Genomic DNA, 23,702 nt, shown 5'->3' on the forward strand with positions numbered 1-23,702 from the left:
AACATATTGAGCAATATTTCACATTCTTCCATTCTCATGTCATCAAATTTATCTCTAAGGCATCTGAGGCTCTATGAATTGGCTCTTTGAACATTTTTTTCTCCTCCATAGATGGTGTCTAGGGCATCCCACATTTTCTTTTCATTTTTAAGGCCTTTGATATCATCAAATTTGACATAGCTTAGGGTAGAGGCAATCTCTAACATTGTTCGATTATGTTCTTTCTTTTTCTTCAAATCTTTAGTAGTTAGGGCTCCTGCTAGATCAACATGTTCTACTAGAATGCAAGATAGTTTAAAATCTCCAACCTCCAAGGTGTAGCTTCATTAAACTTTGCCATGCAGGAAAGTTATCTCTGTTGAGCTTGGGTAACTCTCTTTTTGAAAAATTGATCTTTGTGCTTCTAGTACCTTAAAACTAATCCTCTTAAGCAAATGGCTCTGATACCAATTTTTGGAATTCTTTTAGAATAATTGGGGTTGGGGTGGGGGTGGGGGGGGGGGGGGGGGGCGTGGTGGTTGGGGTGAATCAACTATTCAAGGTCTAAATGTACAAATAAAATTTTTCACAATTCAGTCAACCCATAAAACATTCTTAACCATACATGCATTCATTGTGTGTTAACTAAAACTTATATGTCATTGACAAATCAACCTATAGAAATGTAAAGCATGAAACACAAAATATCCATCAGCACATTTGACATAATGATTTAATGTGGAAACCCAATTTGGGAAAAAAAACCAGTAACATGCTACTCCTTTTTTCACTCTTCTAAAGTGATGCCCTATTAAAGGCCAACCTTATTAAAGGTTACAATCACACTATTAAATCTGACATGGTTAAGGGATTTCAATCACCCTATCAAAAATCAGCCTTGCTAGAGGACTTTAGGCTATTCATTTGGAATGCAACCCTGTTAAAGGATTTTCCAATGATTGTTAAGTCAACCTTACTCTAAAGAATTTACCCTAGGTTGATACAATTGTTAGAAAGTAATAGTAGAGCTTTGATCTGATACAGTTGATAACCTTTCTTGCAAATTACATATCAATATTCAATTGTCAACTCTTTTTGGCTTCCAGTCTTTTTAGCTCTGGTAGCTTATTCTCCCTTCTAGTATACGTCCTCTTTAAGCCTTCTATTTTAGTATGCCATTGTAGACTTCTTTACTTGGGTTAGTTTATGAAGCAAAACCCCTTTCCTTCTCCTTGTCAGATTTTTGTATCAAAACTCTCTAACTCTTTTCTTCATGACTAGAAATTCCTACATATAGGAAATTAGAACACTTTTCCCACTCACTATCCATCACCAAAATTAGGGGTTTTGATGGATTAGGTAGGATACAATGTATCTACCCCATATCTTGTCTTTTCTAGAAACTTTCCTTAGAATCCATTTGAATTTGTCTCCACAATAGTTTACATAAGATTCTATGTCACTAGCTCATCAATCTTATTTTCCTCCTAATTCACAAGTTAAAAGAAAACAAGCTTGTTAGCTTTTATTTGGTGAATCTTTGATCTTTTTCATGATGCAACAACTTGACATTATCAATCTTCTAATTCTTGGCACATACTATGTTACTTGGCATCTACTATAAAATTACTTGGCATCAACTAAATTTTATTGGTGCTCAACATCAACTAAAATTTACTTGGCATCTACTAAATTGCTCAATATCCACTAGAATTTTCTTTCACTTAGATGCAATTTACTTTTTTCTTAGCTTGCACTAACTTTTCTTGGCACCTATTATCCACTTGGTCAATCTTGGAAAATGAACTTTATTTAACTTCATTCTTCTAAACTTTCTAAGTGTAGCCAGTCATTTTGTAACCTCAAGTAGATCATAAATACATTATGTTATCACTATCTTAATTGATTCTTGCACTTCAATACGTAATCATAGCTCAACCTTTCCTCTAGGTACTTTTGTTACATCTTGTTGATCAAATCCTCCTCATCAATCAAATAAGTGATAGCACTTGAAACATATAAGAAATTGTCTTACTAGCATGTAGCAGGTTTGACATCAGTGACAAACATTGATTGAAACATAGTCTTTTTGAACAATCTTTCTACTCAAATGATCTTTTCAATCAGATATCAATAGTTATTGCAAGGGATTGCACAAGAGCTTAGTGCATTTGATTATGAGTATAATATTGTATAGTAAAAGAAAGGATCAATCTTTAAAATGCCTAAAAGTTAGGGTGCTTTTAAGAGAAGACCATCTTCATTTCTAAGGATAAATTGATCACAATTCTTTATTGTTCTCATACATCCAACACAAGAACACCTAGGAAGGTCCTCATTTCCTCCTGCATAAAATGAATCCAATATTACAAAATTCCCCCTAAGAAATAATAGTTCAAGAGAAATAAACACATAAAAAATGAGAGATAAAAAGAGGAATATGCTTACCAATAAGTGATGTCACTACATCTGTCACTGAGCTATGTGTTGTCAAATTTTTAGTCAACAGTGCCTCTTTGATTTTGTTCCTTGAAGTAGATAGTGTAGTGAATAGAGGGTCAAAAGTAGGAGATGAAAAATGAGATTGTTAGAGAATAATAAAACAAGATTGTTAGAGATATTAAAAAAAAAATATTGTTTGAGAAAAACACAAGTGTAGGATAGAACATGTGATGTACTTGAACTACTTGAAGTATAATCCTCTAGGGGATAACCCATGTACATCCTCAAAACCTTTTGAAAAAATAACACATATTCATTTTATTTAATGACATAAATAAAAGAGTATACTATAAAAACCATTATTGAACTTTTTTTATAATTAAAAACTACATTAATACTTACTGTACATGTGCAAATTAGGTTCATCAACCTATCCTTTTTCTTTTTTAATACATGAGTTCGAGGTTGAGTTGATGCCGATTGTGATATCCTTCTTCCTATATCATGAATCAAAAATTTTAATGTAGATGCAAGATCAATGGCTAAGTCGAAATCATTAACAAAATTATCTAGCTCATCGTGTGGCTCCATGTCCTCATGGACTACTTTTTCCTTTCCTTTTTCCCAATCAGCACTTGTTTGTGAGAGTAATACTATTATCTCTATATTTATAATCAATCCAAAATAGTAGTGAAGAATAAAACATTATTAAAAAAAAGAAATTAACATATTTCTTGTAGCTAATTTATACAATAATAATGAGTTTTACATGTCAAGAAGAAGAACCATCATTGCCATGCATATCTTGTGGCTGTTGATTCATATTGTAGGCTTGCATTTACAAAAAAATTATTGAGACATGTTAAAACATGTGTTATTATTTTTAATTAGAAAAAATAATAATAAAAATTTAATGATGTGTTGGATTCATTGATTATAGTTGATTTTAAATGTGCATAGTACATACCACCTCACTCATGATAGTGGCTTTACTTTTATTTATGTGAATCAAATTGAATCCAATAAGAAGCTCTTTGCCTCCATGTATTGATTTTATTTTACATACAAATACATGATTTCCCTTGCGTTCCTTAAATATGCAATTGGGTTGCTTCTTAGTTGATGTTGATCATGTACTATTTATAAAACCTATAGTATTACCTAATGCTCTTGGCCTTCTTTCAATGTATATAGCTACTATTTTACTTTGTTAGCTAACTTTTTGTTGTATATAATTTACCGTGAGTGCATACCTACACATACTTTTTTTATATCTAACAATCTACTTCCAAGTACTGTAATCATAACAAGGTTTGGCATACTCCATGAATTCAACAATCTTGTTGTAAGAGAACTTTGTGCCATCCATGGAAAATAGGCCCAAACCCTATAATGAGGATGGTGCTATGCGATATATCCTCTCTCCAACATAGAAATAAGTGTTTATTAGAGGAAGCTCATTGGGGACCCATTATTTCTTAGTTGTTTGTACCTAAAGGGTATATTAGAGTCACCTTCATTATCATCATCATAATAACATGAACCCCCCTTGAGCAAGGAAAAATTCCATGTTCTTATTGAATTTCTTTCTGATATTTTGACCTCAAGTTGATCTCCTTGATTTAGACATACTAAATGTCTCACTTTCTTCTTCTATTCCTACATTTTCCTCACTCAAGGATGGTAAATTTGATAAATACCTATTCACTAGTACTTTCACTCCACAAAATAAGAGAGATAAGTCAAAATGAGAGAGATATTTTACAAATGGTAAAAGACATTAATCTCTATGGGGTGTACTGACTTATACCCAATGATCCATGAGACTGTGTGGGATGCTCCTGAAAAGGCTTCAAGTTTCTGCAATAGTAAATCAATTGTCTTATGTTAGCTAAAAAATTTCTTATACATATACTCAAAATTACATCAAATATTAGCATTACATATGAATTATAAATAGTAAAAGGTATACAACAAGTTAATCAAATTAATCATTGATCTATCAAGACCTGAATATTGAATAGCATAGGAATTGATCACATAATTGTACATTTCATTCTTGTCATTGATAATAAAACCCCCCTCCAATGTTAGCTAATCAAAATCCCCCTTAATTTATATTATTCTTCATTCATCTCAACATTAGGATCATTTTTGTCATCAATGTCATCACCACCACTATCTTGGTCATCATCGGCATGATGATGATGATCCTCCTCCTCTGTATCATCATCATTATTATTAGTAGAAGCATCATCATCATTATCAATAGAAACATTATTTGTATTAGGAGAATCATCGACTAACTCTCAATTGTGATTCACTTCTTCCTCTTCCTTGGTATCTTCATCTTGCATCACATTATACTTTACTAGCCTTCCTCTTGGATCATGTATAACAACAAATTATCAACCTAGTTTATGTGGAACCATTAAGTAAAATACCTGCTCACATTGGCTTGGAAGAACATATGGTTTATCCCCAATTGGCTCAAACAACCTTTTATTAATCATTGTAAATCCATTCTCATGCTCAATAATAGTCCCGTTGAGATCATTTTGTTTGAATTTTAGTATGTACCATCTGATTATGAAGAGAACAAAATTTTAAGAAATTAAAGTCACAGTCAAGTATATCAATTAAAATGCCATAGTATCAATTTTGAGATTCTTGAGGATGTAATTCATTTCTAGATGAAATATTGGTCACTTGGAAGACTACACTTATCTCAAAATCACAAGTTCTCTTTGTGTCATCTAAATCTTTTATAAAAAAAATTGTAACCATTTCATGACATAGCCTTATGGTGTTTCACATACAATAATGTCAAACATGTATAAATTATTCCATCATGAGTTCAAAAATATATGGTTGATTAACAAACTTATAAGTACTTGGAGATCTCTTAAACCATATACTAAATCTATTTCCTTTTGTGTAACATTGGGATCTCCATTACAATGAGCTTGTTTAACCAATGAAGATATAGATTCCCATTTTAATCCATGACTAGAATGTTGACATCATTCAATCCATTTTTTTCATCTAATCTTTGATTGTTTGCAATAAACAAACATATTGTATCCCACTCTTTAGTAGTTGTAAAAAAGTAAATAGATGACATACAATAGATATATTTTGAAGATTAAGATTTAGTTAACTACATTACATGTTATAATTTATTACCTTTTAATTTCCTAAATCTATTATTCCCAACCAAGTACTCCCCACCAAATTTCTAAATGGAGTCGAGATCCCAAATGCATTCTGTATGGGTCTTTACTGCAAGATTAGGAAGATATTGAGTAATGTACACCATCATCTAGCATGCCATATATCCCTCAATCATATAACCCTTGGAACATGCTCTTTGTTGAACTAGATGCTTCAAAAATTTAAGCCTCTCCCAACCATCCATATTTACCTAGGCTGTATAGGTCCTCACAATTCAATCTCCTCAACTTGGTGTATGAGGTAGTGTTCTTGTACATAGATAGAAAAATTCTTTTCATCCAATATTTTAAATCTTCTTTATGGATTTCTTTATATGACAACTACCGACAAGGGATTTAAGACACAAAACATATAAATAAAAGAAATTACAATATATTACTTGTTTGATATATTGAACAAATATCACTTCCTACCTCATGCATTTTCCGAGATCATATATCACTTATTTTATATCATTGTCAATTTTTTTTGGGGAATGATAGGGGTAGAACATAATACAACAATTGTCAACTAATCATTTCATTCTTTCTAACATAATACAAAGAAAATTGAATGTAGTTTCACAAATATATTGTAAATACAAAAGACTGTGACTTACCTTGATGAAGGTATGTCAATCATGTATTTTCAGCCGTAGGACAATTTTTTTTTTTTTTGATATGAGATTTCTTATATTCACAACAAATCCCATAGGAAATTGAATTTTTCCTATGAATTCTTTTATGACATTACTTTGCTGCTCTGTTAATAACCAAGAAAGGGCACTTGCATTAGCCCGATCTCCATTTCTATTTGACTCAATGATATTTTTCATTTCTTGATTGGAATCATGAATGTCACTATAAATTTTGACAAGTTTTTTTTTTTCATGCCTTTTATCCAATAATTTTTATAGTGTCTCTGATATATTCTTTCCAATGTGCATATTATCAAACAAATGTACAATTTGTAGCTTCTTTTAGTGAGGTATCCTACTAAATTATCTAGGATAAAATTTACAACTATTAGCCATTCCCCCACCCCGCTCTAAATTTGTTAATGTTGCTAAATATCATGAAGCCTAGGGTGGTAGCCAAATCTATGTCTATTGATTTATTTATTAGTTTCCATCCAAGCATGTTATGGATATGTAAAAAACCTTATTCCTTTTCTTATATCCTTAAGTCTTGAAATTCTTTATATTGCATGTTTATTCTTATGGATATTTCAAGTTGCAACCATGAGACATCCCTTCATCACCCTATCACTTGAATTTATTCTCTAACTATTAGATGAGCTACAAAGGTGTGATATAGTCAATTTCATGGTTAACATAGCTCCACAACTTTTTGGATGAACTTCAAATGCAGGTTGTAAAGGTGTAAAGGCTACCAATCACATGATCTCAAGAAGCTAAATCCTTTTGGGATTTCAAATTGTGAATTTGTGATGGAGAGTAGTAGTCAAGTTTAATGGCTTTTGCACCTTCACATGTAGTTAAGGCTTAACCTAGTGTTAAGGAAACAAAGTGGTAAAGTCTTACTATCACACATTCATGAGATTAAATGCTAAACTCTAGTTTGAGGTTGTGAAGGAGAAATAAGCTGACATCTATCTTATCAGACCATTGTTTGTTTCTGAGCAATGTAAAATAATGCGTCTTTCCAACCATTAGATCTCAGTTGATCAATGACTAGCATTTTCCTTCTTTCTAGAGATACATGAAGTTTAGCCAATGTGGAAAAGTGAGTGTCTACCACATGTCATGGTGGGACTAGCTACATATAATAATCCTTCATCACATCATCACAAAGTCAGGTGGTAGCAAAGAAAATTAGTTTTCAAAGGAGTATCTCTTCGATTGATGTAGACTAGTTTTGATCGATATATTCCATCAATATGAGCTTTAGAGTTTTAAGTTGTGATGGTGTGAAGGATAACCATAATAGTGTATTCCAATGTCTTCAAATCATTAAAGGTAGTCAAGTTTAACCCAAGATTAGAGTAGCAAAGTAGAAAAAAGTGTTTGGTCACTTTATTGCATGATTAAATAATCAAATGCTAGTTAAGGTTGTGTATCTACACAGGCCATTGAGTGCACTATTGCAAGGTTAACATTGAGGTTAATGGTTCAAGTTGTAATGGTGTGATGTCAGTTAGTTTGATGGATGTAATAGTATCATTTGTAGTCAAGCTTGATTGAGGATTCAAGTTGAAAAATAACAGTCCTCTTTAGCACATCATCATAGGGACAAGAAATGTTAGATGTCTAGCAGTTGTGAAGGAGAGACAAAGGTAAAATAGAGGACCTCAAAATATTGTAGGGAAATAATATGCTAAGTCATCAACTATTGTAAAGAAGTGATGAAGGAAATTTGGTGGTCATCACAAGGTCATCATAGTTAACAAGCTAAAGAGACATCAAGCTACAAAACAATGATCAAACAAAAAATAAAGCCATTGCAACATCACACAATTAAGTCATAACAACAATTTTAAGTCACAAGGGTGTGAAATAGCTAGTTTAGTGGTCATTGCAAGGTCACTAAAGTTAGTAAAATGAAGTGATGGATAGTTGTGAAGCGATGAAAAAGGAATGTAATGAAAAATTTGTGGTTTCACAAGGTTATATAGTTAATGAAGAAAATAGGCTATGAAGACACGAATAGAGGAAGTTAGTAGGTCAACAAAAAGGTGAAATTTTGAGTGAGATGGTAGAATGCTAAGAAAACATAGGGCCATATGACGAAGATACATAGTTGATTTTAGTTTACTTGGTGACATTACTGACTTTGCATATTGAGAATATTATCAGAAGCATCTCTTTAATGGTGATCAGATCCTTTGGTCATCTGTAACTACTTTTTGGTGTTCTCCATGCTTGGTAAATGTAGTTTTGATGTTTCTATCACCTTGGTTATCTATCTACCCATCCAAAGTAGTTATGGCCACCATTTCTATCTCTTTAGGGCCAAATTTTCATGCAACAATCATATCTTCTACATGGGGATGTGTATTTGATCAAATTTCTTCTGATCTTTAGTTATTGCTCTCCTCTATAATCTAACTCCACTTGACTGATGTTTGAACTTAATGTAACATCAGAGTTATTCCTTAACTCTATAAAAGGTAGTTGTAAATATGTTTTAGGGGTTCTTCCTTATTTTTTTATGTCTACTTAAAGTAGCCTTGTGCTCTGTAACTATATTCCTTAACTTCCATTAATGAAATAGCTCTCTCCTTTACCTCTTCTTTCCATTCATTCTTTGTGCATGTATCTTGCATTATTTTGAATTTTATGTTCTATTTTTTAAGGTTTGTATATTGTGTTCAAATTGTTGGTGATTGTTGCATTGTGAAGATGTCTTTCTATTCAACACTTGATTAGTTCTAAACTTGCATATGATTCTTTAAGAGTATAATAGAATTAAGATATGTGTATTTAGGCTATTCTTTGATGTGTTGTGCATATAAGGGTAGATTTATTAATGTGATCAAATTTCCACAATCCATCATAGTTTTGTGAATTAGTTTCTGGATTAGATTGTGTCTTTGTGAATTAGTAATGAAAAGACACAATCTAATCCAGAAACTGATTCACAAAAGGGTAGATTTGTCAAAGTTTCAATTAGGTGCATCACCCTCTCTAGATTAGATTAGGTAGTTTGATTTCATGCATGTCATTCTCTATTTTCCTCTCAAGCAATAGTTAGCTACATCTTGATTGTAAGGAATCTAACCTTCTTTGGAGACTCAATCTCATAGTTCAAGTCATATAGCTTGGAGATTATTTCCATGTTACAAAAGGTTATTTTAGGGTCATACCTCAAACAAGGGTGCAAATTTTCATGTCAACAATTTTTGGCACACCTAATGGGACTAATTCAGATTCACAAGTCCTCTAGTTAGCCAGTTGATCTTTATTCAGTGAGAAATCTGGTGTTTTTCTTAGTTCCATCAGCCTTTGGAGGCATTCATATAACACCATGGAAACTCTATGTATCTTTTGGTTTCAACAGACCAAGTGCTGGTATGATTTGTAGTTTTTTTATTTCCTTAATAATTCTATGAAGTTGTTTTCCTAAATACATTATCATGGATCCCATTCATAGAGAGGTTTCCCATTTTCCCCCATATCATGAGGAGGCTATTACTTATTCCTCCCACCTCCTTTATCAGTTGTAGCCTAATTACTTAGATCTCAACTCAAAGCTTTTTGAGCTTCAAGATTGTTCAAATAATTTGGGATTCAAGTTTGTTGAGTTTTCCAAGGTTTTTAACTATGTGGAAAATCCATACCTAGATACAGACCATGGGAAACTTTCCTTTGTTAATATCCCTATGAATTTTGTTAGAAATAGATAATATTTAGAGGATGGGGGGATCAAAATTCTACAAACTTTTTTTCCCACAACTAAATATTATTAATTACTTTATAACTTGCATATGAAAGTAAACCAACAATGTTGAATAAAAAATATAACCATGCACATAGATAACTTGTAACACCATTATTTTTAACTAGGGAAATCCTAGCCAAGGGAAAACCCCAATGGGGATGATACCCACTAGATGATTCACTAAACAATAGGATCTTGTTAAGGATATTGACCCTATTAGGAGTCTATGAAGTACATATAGTGTCTTGAGTCCCTATTAGGAGAACAAGTCTTGTTAGAAGCCTCAAACCTATTAGGATTTTCTTCAACAAATAAAATGTATGCAAGATGAACCCATTGCCCTAACATGCAATTATACAATTTAGTTCTTCACAAGAATAGATATGCATACAATAATTGTCTATTTTAATTCACACTTGTTCTCAATCACATAACTCTCACATAAGGCTCACAAATATTTCAAGCTCTCTATACAATAGTTTGAATCACATAACACTTTCTCATCTATCATAGATAGCACACTTATCTATGCAAGACAAGATCTTTACTTATATCTTGCATAATTACAAAACTATGCTCAATCGACCTTCATGTCATATGCTTGACATAATATAAAATAAATAATGCATTAATATCCACATATTTATCTCATCATAACTTAGTAATTATTTCATAACCAAAATAATTTTTAAGGTTGTGCAATCCAATTGTCTGCTATGCTTTGTTCTGCACTATTAAATACTTGCATTGGTATTTTAAACATAACTCACACTGTACTATCTATACACATATGCACACTAGCACATGTCATCATGATATAGTCATTAAACTTCCCTCAACTATGCATGAGATAACTCTCAATGAGTTGCCCATACACTTAACATCTATTCACTATGCTATTGCAAATTGTCTAACACTTAGACAATTTTCTAACTCTCAATGCATAAATGAAATATGGAATATATGTTTCCATAAATGACAATAATCAAGACATCTATCTAACCATGTTTCCAATAATTTTCCCCTTTGGCATTGATTGTAATATTTGGGAAAATTGGCTAAGTCCCAAAATGATGTCATACATAACAAAAATAAATAAAAGTAACTACACACAATTACCTTCAAAACATAACAATTTTATTTGAGTTTTGATGGATCATTGCATTCCTTATTACTCCTTTACATTTATACATACATAATCTCCCCCTTACATATACATATACATCTATACAATTTTATAACTCTACATAATACTCTCCCTTTGACATCAATGACAAAGGTGCCAAAAACTATATCCACAAAACTTTGAGTGCTTCGCTGCTGATCAATTTGTTAATCTAGAGAAAAAATCTACATAAATAACCTTTAGTCTTTCTATCTCTTTCTTTAAGTTCTCCTTTACTATCTCTAAGATACTAATCAGTGCAAACAATGCATAAGATGCCACTTCAACTGCACTCAAGTCAGTATAGGCAAACTTGTCATAGGAGACCTTAGCTATAAGGCATTCCTCAAGTTGCCTCTACAAAATTCTAAATTTTAATGAAAAAGTTTCTCTAAGACTAGAAAATCTCCTTGATTCTTTCTCTTTATTAGATTCCAAATTTTTGATTATGTCATGTATCTTATCTACTTTTTCTCCGTAGTTTTTATTTCTAGATTCTAGGAGTTATAACTTGACTAAGAGTATTTCAAGTTTACTTAGCTTACCTTTTATCTGGCTCTCAATGTCTTCAAGGCACTTGTATGATTGTGCAAAATGTCCATACTATATTTTCCCTTCATCAATATGCTTTCTTGATGCTTTAATTTTTCCATCAAGTGTCTTCAAATTATTTTGCACATTGGTGCACACTATGTTAAACAATGCTACATCATGTCTTACTTGAGCTTGTGTTGAAGCTATTTCTACTAAAGTTGTGAATTCCTTATCAAAGGTTTTCACCAACTCCATGGCCTTTGATTGCAAGTCTAAAATAGCTCTAGTTGTAGTAGCTATCTTCTACATTCTATCCAATACTTTAATTATATCTTCTCCAAAGACTTTACTAATTTGTTCTTTTCAAACAACTTAATGTGCTCATTAAGATTTTCTAATCTTCATCATCTGATGTCACTACTACTATTGTTGATGTTACAATAGATACAATTGTTGGAGCTACATAAGGTATGTCAACCTCATGTTGGAACACTATTTTTCCTATTTTTGACTCCACATATTTCAGATTGGCAAGAATATTCATTCCTACATCACGATCTTCCATTTTTTCTTGAATTTAGATTCTTCATTTGACTTCTTCCTTCTCTCTTCCTCTATCTTCTTTCTTTCCTCTTTCTCTTTCCTTTTAATTTCCTCCTCCACTATCTTCTCATTTTGTTCTTCTTTCTTTTTCTTCTCTGCCTCTTCTCTTTGTATCCTTTCCTTTCTTATCACCTCTACTTCTTTCTTCTTTTCTTCTTCTTCATCATCAAAGCTAGAGTAAGTAGAAATATTTCCAACAATGGATTAACTAGATGCTATAAAAGGATTATCCTTTGTATCCATATTTATGTACATACTATCCACTTCAATGGATTTAGTACCCATAACAATATGTGGTGGTGAGAGTGCCTAATGTTTCTCCTCCACTTCTTCCTCATCACCAGAAGGTTACGTACTTGTACATATGTTGGGCTATCAGGCATATATTATGCACTCACCTTAGGTATTGAGGTTATATATTTTACAATTACCTTATTAGTTTCTTTTCTAACATCCTCATAGTGGTGTTCCATTAGAAGAATTGCTCTTCTTTTGTTCCTTAGCAAGGGCTCAATACCCTTCAAAATTCTATTTTATTCCACCTTAGAATCAACATTGTATACTTTATTTATCATTGTGATCCTCATATTTATATCTTCCTCTTATATTCTCCTTTTCCCTATTTACAAGCCTATTATTCAGATCTTCTAGTATCTTATTTTTTATATTCTCAAACCTTTTGTTCCTCAAAATAATGTTCCTTATAGTGGCATTTTCTAACTACCTCTTATCCATATTGCTATACAAATCATAATATTTATTCAATTGTACAAAATTGTCATCATTAATAATTTTCATATTAAGATTTTCTACCTTTGGCTTCCATGCTTTTTTTCTAGTTGCTATTCTTCCCTCTTGTGCATTCTAGAGTACTAGTCTATCTTATGTTTCATCCTCTAATTCCTCATAATCACTAACTTGCACTTTTTTCTTTTCTTACTACGTCTGTTGGTGGTATGATTGACCCTTTTCTTAGTTTTTGGTGCATTTTCATGCTTCACCTTTACCAATCTCTCTGATTTTCTTTGTGCAATAGATGTTTCAACCTCTAACTATCTTCTAGGCTAATAACTCCTAGTCCTAACTAATTGTACTAGTGCAACTACTACATATAGTGCTTGCGTACATAGTTGTGCCACTATCACACCCTCTAAGGGGCCTATGACTACAATGGGAGTCACTACCAACACTTTAGTATGTCTATTGGCCTTCATCTCTAGCATAATACCTATTATTTTATAAAACTCTTTCCTAGTCATGCCAAATTCCTTAAGAATGGAATCTATCTCTTTTTCAACCTTTTCCTTGCTATATTTTCTATATAGTTCTGAATGAACTATTCTCATCTTCTCCTCATATGTTTCCCATCTAGGGCACTCTATATCCTTCTAAGATTAGAGTATGATCCATACATGCCCTTCTATGAGTTCAACACTCATCTCATATCCCATAGGCTCTATAAATTTAACTCTGGGAATTATTGCTTCCATGTAGGTGTTGTCAATTTCCACCATGAAGAAAATTTCTTCCTTGTACTTCTCTATTGTAGAGGGAGGTATTCTGTAATTTTGTTTCATCTCAGACTAGAAACTCTTCATCATTTTTTCAATGTCATTATCTCTAACATTTTCTAATTTAGATCTATAGAATTGAGTCACCTCTTTATTGAACACTTGTTGCTATCCCAAATTATCAATCCAAGAAACTTCCTTGTGGCATAAAAGATTATGAGTCATCAAGGACAGAAATTTGAAAAATGCATTCTTTGTCTTCTTAATCTTTGTAATGTTGTCCAACAATTACAATATGATAATCTTGCATAAATTAACCTTTCTTTCTTGCATAGCCATTACATAAGTTGCATGCAAAAATCTAGTTGGTATTGAGTTAACCCTTGATCCATGGTTCAACTTGTACCCTAATATCTTGGTTAACACCTTTACTCTTTTATCTTCAATGGAGTCTACCTTCATATTTCTTCTATTAAATGTCATATTTAGGTTTCTCTCAACCATATTTTTGACATTTTTCTCATTAATAGGATTGTAACCTTCATTACTCAATCTCATGATCTTGTAAATTAGGACATTGTTAACAAAAAATCTTCTCATATCCTAAGCAAAACATGTCATCACGTACCCTACTCAAAATGATTAGGTTCCAATTGTGATTGTCAAACTTTGTATAAAACATATACTTCACCATATTCATATTCTCCAAGTGCACATACTCAGACTTCAAGGATAAGTCACTATTACACATCTTTTCCAAGTCCTTATGAATCTCTTCATCACCTATGCTCTCAATTTTACAATAGATGTAACTTTTGATATCCTCAACATGCAACACATTTTCTAGAACTTGCAAGAATGTACCCAATAGATCATCCAATAATGAAATAAATAGATGTTTCCTAAACTCATGTCATAGTCTTTCACTTACATCATACACATTTTGACTTTCCATTTGAATTTTAACTAAAAAATACTAGATTCAAGCTTCATAAAATAGTTTAAAATCATGATTTCTAGGGCTTTTGTAACTTTCTTCTTCTCAAACTTCACTTCGCACTTCAATTTGCTATCAAATCACTCTTAAATTTTCTCAAGAAACTTCACATGAATAGATGGTATATACAATTTTTCTTGTGATCCTTAAATAATTTCAAATGACACTGCACAATAAATGCATATCTACCATAGATTCAAATACTATCTTTGTTTACCAATAAGCATGACTTCTCAATTCCTTCTCACTGTGATCATATCAAGACTTACAAACTTGACCATAGCCTTCTCTCTATATCCTTAACCCCTTGTTAACTATGTAACTTTGAACTCTCTATCTAACATCAGTTCTAACCAATTGATGCACTCCTACAACTAAAATTTCTTAATTAAGGTAGGATGAGTCACGAACAATTTGTGACTTCAATGTCTTGTTAGGTGCATCAAAAAATTATTCCTCCAAAATTGTATAAGAGATTTTTGGATCTTTAGCTATCACAAATGCTTCTTTGAATTCATCAACATGTTCCTTAATTGCTTCCTTCTAACTCTTATCACTGCCATTAACATTCCTTCTATCATTTCTGATGTTGTTCCTTCTATTATTTGGATTTTTGTTAATGTCTCTTCTATCCATTCTGCAATATCTTGCTATGTATCTAAAGTTATTACATAAATGACATATAGGAGTATTTCTCCTCGGATTAATTCCATTTTGATTCTTAGGTGCTTTGCAATTCCTTGCAATGTGTCCAAGATTGTTACACTTGTAACATATGAATAGGTTCTTCTCTCAATTAGATTTCTCTCCATCATTGGATTTGTTCTTTGATCTTCCTCTTTCATTTCTTGTAGGGTTAGTATTCCTAGACATTCTAATATTTGCATTATTACCATCAAACTTAGGTTTCTTACATTCTACTACCTTATGTCCATAACCATGACAATTATAACAATAGGAATTAGCAATATGTTTAAAAGGATTACTTGTGCAATCTCTTTTCATGTGTCCAACCTCATTACATATGAAACATCTACCTCTGAACTCACACCTTACTTCCTTGGGTGGTTCATCTTGCTTAGGTTTATCAACTTTCTTTACTTTATTAGGTTCATTAGGTTTAGTTGATAGATAAATTAATTTAACCTCCTTTGATATTGTAGTAGATGTGCTTGATTCTACCCTACTTAGATTAGATTTCTTAGGGGATTCAATAACTGGATCTAGTTCTCTTTTGATTTCAAATTTCTTTGATGATTTCTCTCCAATTAGATATCCAAGTCCTATCTTGTCATAAGAAGGTCTTTGATGAAATATCTATTGATCTATCTTCTCACTACTAGAATAAAGTTTCTTTGGTTGTTGCTTAGCTTGTGTTAATTCTCCTTTCACAATAATGTTGTGCTTCTCTAACTCAACATGTTCAATCTTGATAGTATCTAGTTTAGATCTAACTTGACTTAACTAGGATCTAAGATCTACATTCTCATTTTTCATTTTTGGTTCATTCTTGCCACCATTTTTCTTAAGACTCAAGTTCAATGATTTTTAGTTCATGTTTCAAGATCTCATTTTTCTTCTAAATATCTTCTACTTCATAATTATCATTAGTTTGTGCAATTTATTTCTTTACAAATTCTAAATCATCAATCTTGTCTTTTAAACTTCCAATGAAAACTTTTTCATCTTCACACCTATCTTTTAGGGTATCTCTTTTGTTAGTAAGAAGGTCAATCTTCTCAAGAGCTTCTTCAAGGTTTATCTTCAACTATTACAATCCTTCAGTGATATTACTTAAGTTTTAAAACTTCTTCAAAGTAATTATGCTCTGATACCAATTGTTAGAAATATATAATACTAAGAGGTGGGGTGGGGGTTGATCAATATTCTACAAACTTTTTCCCACAACTAAATATTGTTAATTACTTTATAAGTTGCATATGAAAGTAAACCAACAATGTTAAACAATAAATATAACCTTGCACATAGATAAATTATAATGATATTATTTGTTAACTATGGAAAACCTGTCCAAGGGAAAGCCCCAGTGGGGCTAGTGGGGATGATACCCACTAGATGATTCACTAAACAATAGGATTCTATTAAGGATATTGACCCTATTAGGAGTCTATGAAGTACATATAGTGTCTCGAGTCCATGCTAGGAGACTATGCCTTATTAGAAGCCTCAAACCTATTAGGACTTTCTTCAACCCTATTAAGAGTTGGTAGAACAAATACAATGTATGCACAAAGAGCCCACTACCCTAACATGCAATTATACAATTCAATTCTTCACAAGAATAGATATACATACAATACTTGTTGTATGTTGTACTTTGCACTTGTTTTAATCATACATCAAAATTTGCATCACATAAGGCTTGAAAATATTTTAAACTCTTTGTACAATAGTTTTAATCACATATCATAGATAGCACACTTATCTATGCAAGATAAGATCTTTACTTATACCTTGCATAATTACAAAACTATGCTCAGTCGACCTTCATGTGTTCACATGCTTGACATAATATAAAATAACTTATGGATTAATATACATATAGTAAGAACATCATAACTTAGTAATTATTTCAAACCAAAATAATTCCTAAGGGCAGAAAATCTAATTCTCTACTATGCTCTTTTTTGTATTGTTAAATACCCACATTGGTATTTTAATCATACTCATGTTGTACTATCCATACACATATGCACACTAGGAAACACAATCATGATATAGTCATGAAGCTTCCCTCAATTGCACATGAGAAAAATCTCAATGAGTTGTCCATACACTTAACATCTATTCACTACGCTACTACAAACTTTCTAACACTTAGATAATTTTCTAACTCTAAATGCATAAATAAAATGTTGAATATATGTCACCTTAAACGACAACCATCAAGACATCTATCTGACCACATTTCTAAAAAAATATTGGCTTAAGGAGTTGAATGATGACATGAAGATGTGGGAGAATGATCCTAGTGTTTGCACCATGGTATTTGAGGAATTTGATATTTTAAACAAGGCTCAGGAGACTATCTTCCATTTGCACAAGGAGTAGGAGGAAGAATTATGACAAAAGAAGAATTATGAGGAAGAAAGATTCAAGCTTGTCCAAATGTAGAGAGCTATGATGATGCAAGGGCCTCCAATAAGAAATTTTTTTCACTTCTTGTAAAGAAGCTATCATATTCTACAAAACAATGCACAAGAGCCTCTAAGGAGAAAATTTTCTCACTTTTTGTAGAATGGACCTCCTATCCTACAAAATAACATATCAGATCTAAAGGCCCACTTACAAGAAACATGGTATAATTCATCTAAAGAAGAGCCACACAAACACAAGTTTTATAGCTTCAGAAGGAGTGAGCCTCCCCAAATTCCTGTTCCTTTTTGAAGTGGTCAAGAGCCTACAACTCCTCAGCTTGATATTAAGTTGCTGCCAAGGGTGGAGGAGAAAGAGACAAATAACAATGAGGTTGTTCCTATTCTTGAGGAAATCATTTTGGCTTTTGAGCCTAGGGTGGAGCTTAAGGACTTGCTACAAGAGGAAGAAAAGCTAGACCATGTGTCGTAGTAAGAGGTCTCCCATGATATGATAGAGGAGGGTTGAGCTATCATTTTGCATGATGCTTAATGTTAGGAATCCTTTCAAACTCCTCTCTTGAAAAGTTAATCTAGGATCAACTCCAATGTTCCAAGTGATCTTGCTACCTACAAGAATCCACTCAATTAAAGATAATTGTGTTTATTCATAGGGAGGCCTTTATTGGTTCTAACCAATTTTGAATAAGATGTTCAATCTACTTGTTGTTTCATTATTAACCATAAAAATATATATGTTTTTGGTATTTTCTATTTTTTAATGAATGCAATCTAAGAATGCAACTATATGAATTCCTAATTTAAGTAAGGATTAGTAAAGAAAATAACATAGATAAGGTAAAAAGAGATGGAAGAAAATAGCATGAAAGGGAAATTCCTAACTGACATAAACCATAGTAACAACACACCTAAAAGTTAAATTGTTGAGAAGATTAGGTAGGAAACCAATGGAAATAGGAGTACCACTTTCTCAAATCCAATGATACAATTATCAATGGGATTTTAATAAAAAAATAAAAAATGTTTCACTTCTCATAGAATTACAAGGCCAAAAAAGTGTGCTCATGTGAGACAAGAAGCTATCTAGGAACAATAAAGTGATCTTTTCCCCAACTTGGTATGTCAGAGGAATTTGTCAACATGTGGAAAACACCAGAACTAAAAGATCACACAATGAAATCAACACAACAAAACTATTGGATCCATTATTATTCATGAGCAAGAATCTACAAAAATAACATACTCCAACAAGAATAACTACACTCAAAATAAGATCACTAATAGCATATATTATTGCATCAAAATAATGGCCTAGAATACATATTACTTTCTTGAATTTATAAGAAATCATCTCCTCAATTTGTATTGAGAGTGAGAGATCCCTTAATGCAAACATATGCTTCAAAATTAATAAAAAAATCTAATTATGTACAAACTGACTCTCTAAATAGTGCTAAGTAGGAAGGTACCCTTATTTATATAAATTAATGGGTGCATGAGCCTTTACATATAAGAATAAGGAAGTTGTTAGAAGATCTGAGAGTCACTAGAAACTCTAAAAATGGAAGCTCAACCTTTTGTAACTATTTTTAGGAGTTAAACTAATGTTAGATTGAATTTTTGGTCCATGGAAAGCCCTAAATTTTGAACTAGTAGTGTGCACCTTTGGAGTAGTACACCTTGCGCACCTTTATGGTAGGATCAAAAATCCAAAAAATTTCCAAGTGTCAAAATTGAATTTCTAGCTTCTGAATTTTCTTCCCCTTTACACTAGAGCTATGTCTAGATGTTTGCTCTTGAATTTCTCTATAATATTGACCACTTGGGAAGCTCCTCGTAAATAAAATGCATTATAATTTTCTTTAAATATTTGTTAGTAGTTATTAATATCCATACAAATATCCACAAAATGATCTAGTTTAGTGTCTAACTCCAACAATACCTCTTCTATCCTAAATGCTTGTCTAATATCTTCTTCTAACAAAGCATCTTTAAAGGTTTGTCAAAACTATTGAACCACTGATTGTACTAGAATGAATCTAGTTCTTGACTCATTTTCAAAAATATCAAGGAAGATATCATTGTAATACTTCTTAGCTTCCAAAATATGCTCTTGTGTTTGATCTTTCAATTTCTAAATATCTTCATGGAATCCTTCCATTACTCTATTTCTGGTAGCTATCTTTTGAATCCAATCTTCTAGTTTATCAATATCATCCATTGTATAGACCTCTATGAGTGTACAATACCTTTGACCCTTTATTGTTTGAAGCTCTTGAAGGTCTTTTCCCTAAGCATGTACCTCATCCATCAACCCAAAATCTTGGTCCACTATGGATACCAATTTATCCACATTATTTTGAACATGGTGTAACATGTTCAAATGCCTATATAATTTGTACACCTTTATCCTCAAAATTATCATGCCATTTTTGACATGCATGCAAAAATAAATCTAACTATAGATTTTTCTTATCTCTCCTCTCTACTGCTGCAATAAGAGTGATCTCTGGATTATCTAGGCCAATGGGGTCCATAACTTCATTCAAATAGCCTCTCAAAAGCTCATTTTTCTTCCTTAGCATCACATTTCTAACTCATGTCTATCCACCTACTTAAAGACTTCCTTTACACCCATAGTGATCAAAACTGTATTAGTATCTATTGTGGGGTTTCCTAAGAGGACCTCCTTGTTCTAGTAATCACTAGGAGTCAAATCCTTGATGTTAGCATGTGGAGGAGGGATGGAAATATTTTCAAATAAATCTTGATATTGGTTCTTCATTATGAAGGTCAATGTTTATGCCTCACTCATAGGTGGCTCAAGCTTCTTGATGGCTTCCACTAGTTAATCCATACTCTCCTCATTCAAGTTTAATTGCCTCTTTTGTCTCTCCATAACCTCTCTCTTTAGCCAAGTTGGTGTAAAGCCCATAGGAAATAGGTATTTGGATGAAGAGGGAGTTTGACTTGTAATCTCTTTTCCCTTATCACTCCTTTTTGGAGTCTTCTACTTCTGAGAGAGATCTATATTTGGAGTTTCTTTATCTATTTTAGCCACAGTTCTTGCCTCTATATCTTGAGAAGTTTATTGAGATTCTTCATGTATTTTCTCCTCATCTAATGCTTCATCAATTGGCCTTTGTTCTGGCTCTTCTCCATGTACTTCTTGTCCTTTCTCTTTTTCGATAGGAGGAAGACAAGTGTTGAACCTTTGCCCAAGAAAGAAAAGCCCTGAAATGGTGAGGGTGACGTACCTAGAAACCTTTGTGATCAAGGTTGAATTTGGTTCCAATCCTCTCCCAAAGTTTGATTTGTAGGTGTGTCTCATATCTTAAAATCCACCATTTTATTCTCTATAGACATAAAATCAAAATTAGATATATTGAAGACATCTATTTCTTGCCCTTCTTGCTCACCAATCTACTATCACTACTCATATTAGGAAATAGTAACCTAAATAGGCTCTTTGGGAATGGATGGTGACATTATGGTTGAGCTCCTTCTTTTTTCTATTATTTCCCTAGCTAAATGAGTCCTTTGACTCAAGGGGAGATTATCTTTTTCTTCTTTTTCATCCACCTTAGGGATGGTTCTAAGCACTAAAGGGATGGAATAACCTTCTTTTGTATCTTTTTCCTTCTTGTCCTTCTCACAATATGTCCAACCCTAGATGTCTTTGGAGCTAAAGGAGAGGCTTCTTCCTCTTGAGCCAGTGGTGTCACCTCTTTTGCTTCCTATTATGGTTCCTTCTATTCCTATTCTAGTTTAGGTGGGGGCACTTGTGTAGTATTTTGAGCTTGAGCCACTTCTTCTTGAGGCTCTTCATTCTCTAGTACTTGGGTTGGCTCTTCTTGTGGTGCTTCAGATTCAAGCTCAACTTGTTTTGGTAAATATCTTTTCCTCTTATTTTTCCCTTTATCTACTCTAAAGTACTCAACATAATTGCTATGTTTATATACCATTTCTAACCTAATTGGAGATTAGGCAGGGAATGTTGGTACTATAAATTTTGTACCTTTACCCTTTACTAGGTGTTCTATAGCTTGGAACATGATAGTCTAAGGAATTGGGTCAAGGTTAAAAGGCTTCTTCATCTAGTCCCTTGTCAATTGAATTATGCATCTAGCCTTGTGGTTTATATTTGCATTTTCATTCTTTTCAATCTCTACATTTATAATAGGTCTATCATATATCTTATCTTTATTATATAAGTGATCTAAGACATCTTGAGTATCTTTTTGAACAACCTTGAGTGGGACCTTTATCTTTAAAGTGCTCCCTACCAAATATAGAGTCATTCTAAAATAATCCCTTATTCAGATAGCATAGTCATCTATTGTGTTGATCCAATGATCTTCAATGACATCTTTGTGCACAAATTGTTTCCCTGCTAAATGTTGAACTCTACCAATATTGTCAAAATAGGGATGAGGGGAGTTGTAATCTTCTAAGGGATATGATCCCACTCTAAGTCAAAAGTCATGATATCCTACTTCTACTTTACCTTAAATGCACCTATAGTAATAGGCCATACCCATGTCTTCTTATGCTATTTCCTCACTCTATCATATGGTGATGTGAGTTGTCTTTCAACCTCCAATAGAATGAGCCTATCAGGAGTTTCTTTGGATTCACTATCATACCAACCACCCTTAGGTAAGTGAATGTTTTAAACTAGATGTAGTAGGCTCTGATCATTATGATCCTTGTTTCTACCTCTACTAACACCCTTTTAGCATAATCACCCTTTATAAATTATATGATAGAAAATATGAAATCATCATTCACTATTCAAAATTCCTTACTCTAGTTTGAGAGCTTCTTTTTTACCAATTGATGATATACCACATAGGACCAAAGATTGGCAACTTGTATCTTCCCTTCTTATACAGTATTGGATAGTTAGTTGCTCTTACCACTAATAGGTACACCAAATATGATGTCATGTAAAATTTGGGGTTAGATTTAACTCTCACTAGCTATTTATCTAAGTTTTCACTTAGTATTATGGCCCAATCAATTAGCATTTTAGCTATTCTGATGGTCTCTATGAAATGGACTATCCAAATGTGAAGGTGCCCAAAAGCTGGTAGACCCTCGATCCTACTCAAAATTACAATAGCAGAATTGATTTCATTCTTCATATACCCTCTAGTAATATCGAGCTTTCCTGCTCTCCATCCCAATGATGTTTTATAAATAAAAAATGATGATTGTACGATTTCTATGACCTTCTTATCATTTTCCCTATACCATCTTTCTACTTGATGATAAGTTAGCTTCGCATATTGATCCACTCTAGGAATATGGAAAAATATCTTAATATTCCTTTGTCTTAGGTCGAGGACTATCTCTCATGTGATACTTTTAATAACTCTTTCCTTTAACACATAGTTCTCTGCCAGAGTCATAATAAGCTCAAAAGACTACACTAATGTAGGATGTGATACAACATTCACAAACCATGATTTGATAAGTGCCGATACCATTGGGGACCTCTCTTTAGGATTATTGTAGAGTACTAGGAATAGATTCTAGTCTATGTGTCCCATCTTAGTATCTTTGATCTCTGAATGATTATCTTAAAAATGAGATTTCTTTGGTGCACCTTGAAACTTGAAAACTATGAGCTTTGGAGCAATATTTGTAGCAAGTAAGGATGATGAGGAAGTCATCTTATATACACATCATAGAAAATCATCAATCCAAAAAGTTGTAAATTAAACCTTTAAAAATCCT

Source organism: Cupressus sempervirens, chromosome 8, assembly GCF_028749045.1.
Source record: "Cupressus sempervirens isolate cs-2001-9-10 chromosome 8, ASM2874904v1, whole genome shotgun sequence".
NCBI lineage: Eukaryota > Viridiplantae > Streptophyta > Pinopsida > Cupressales > Cupressaceae > Cupressus > Cupressus sempervirens.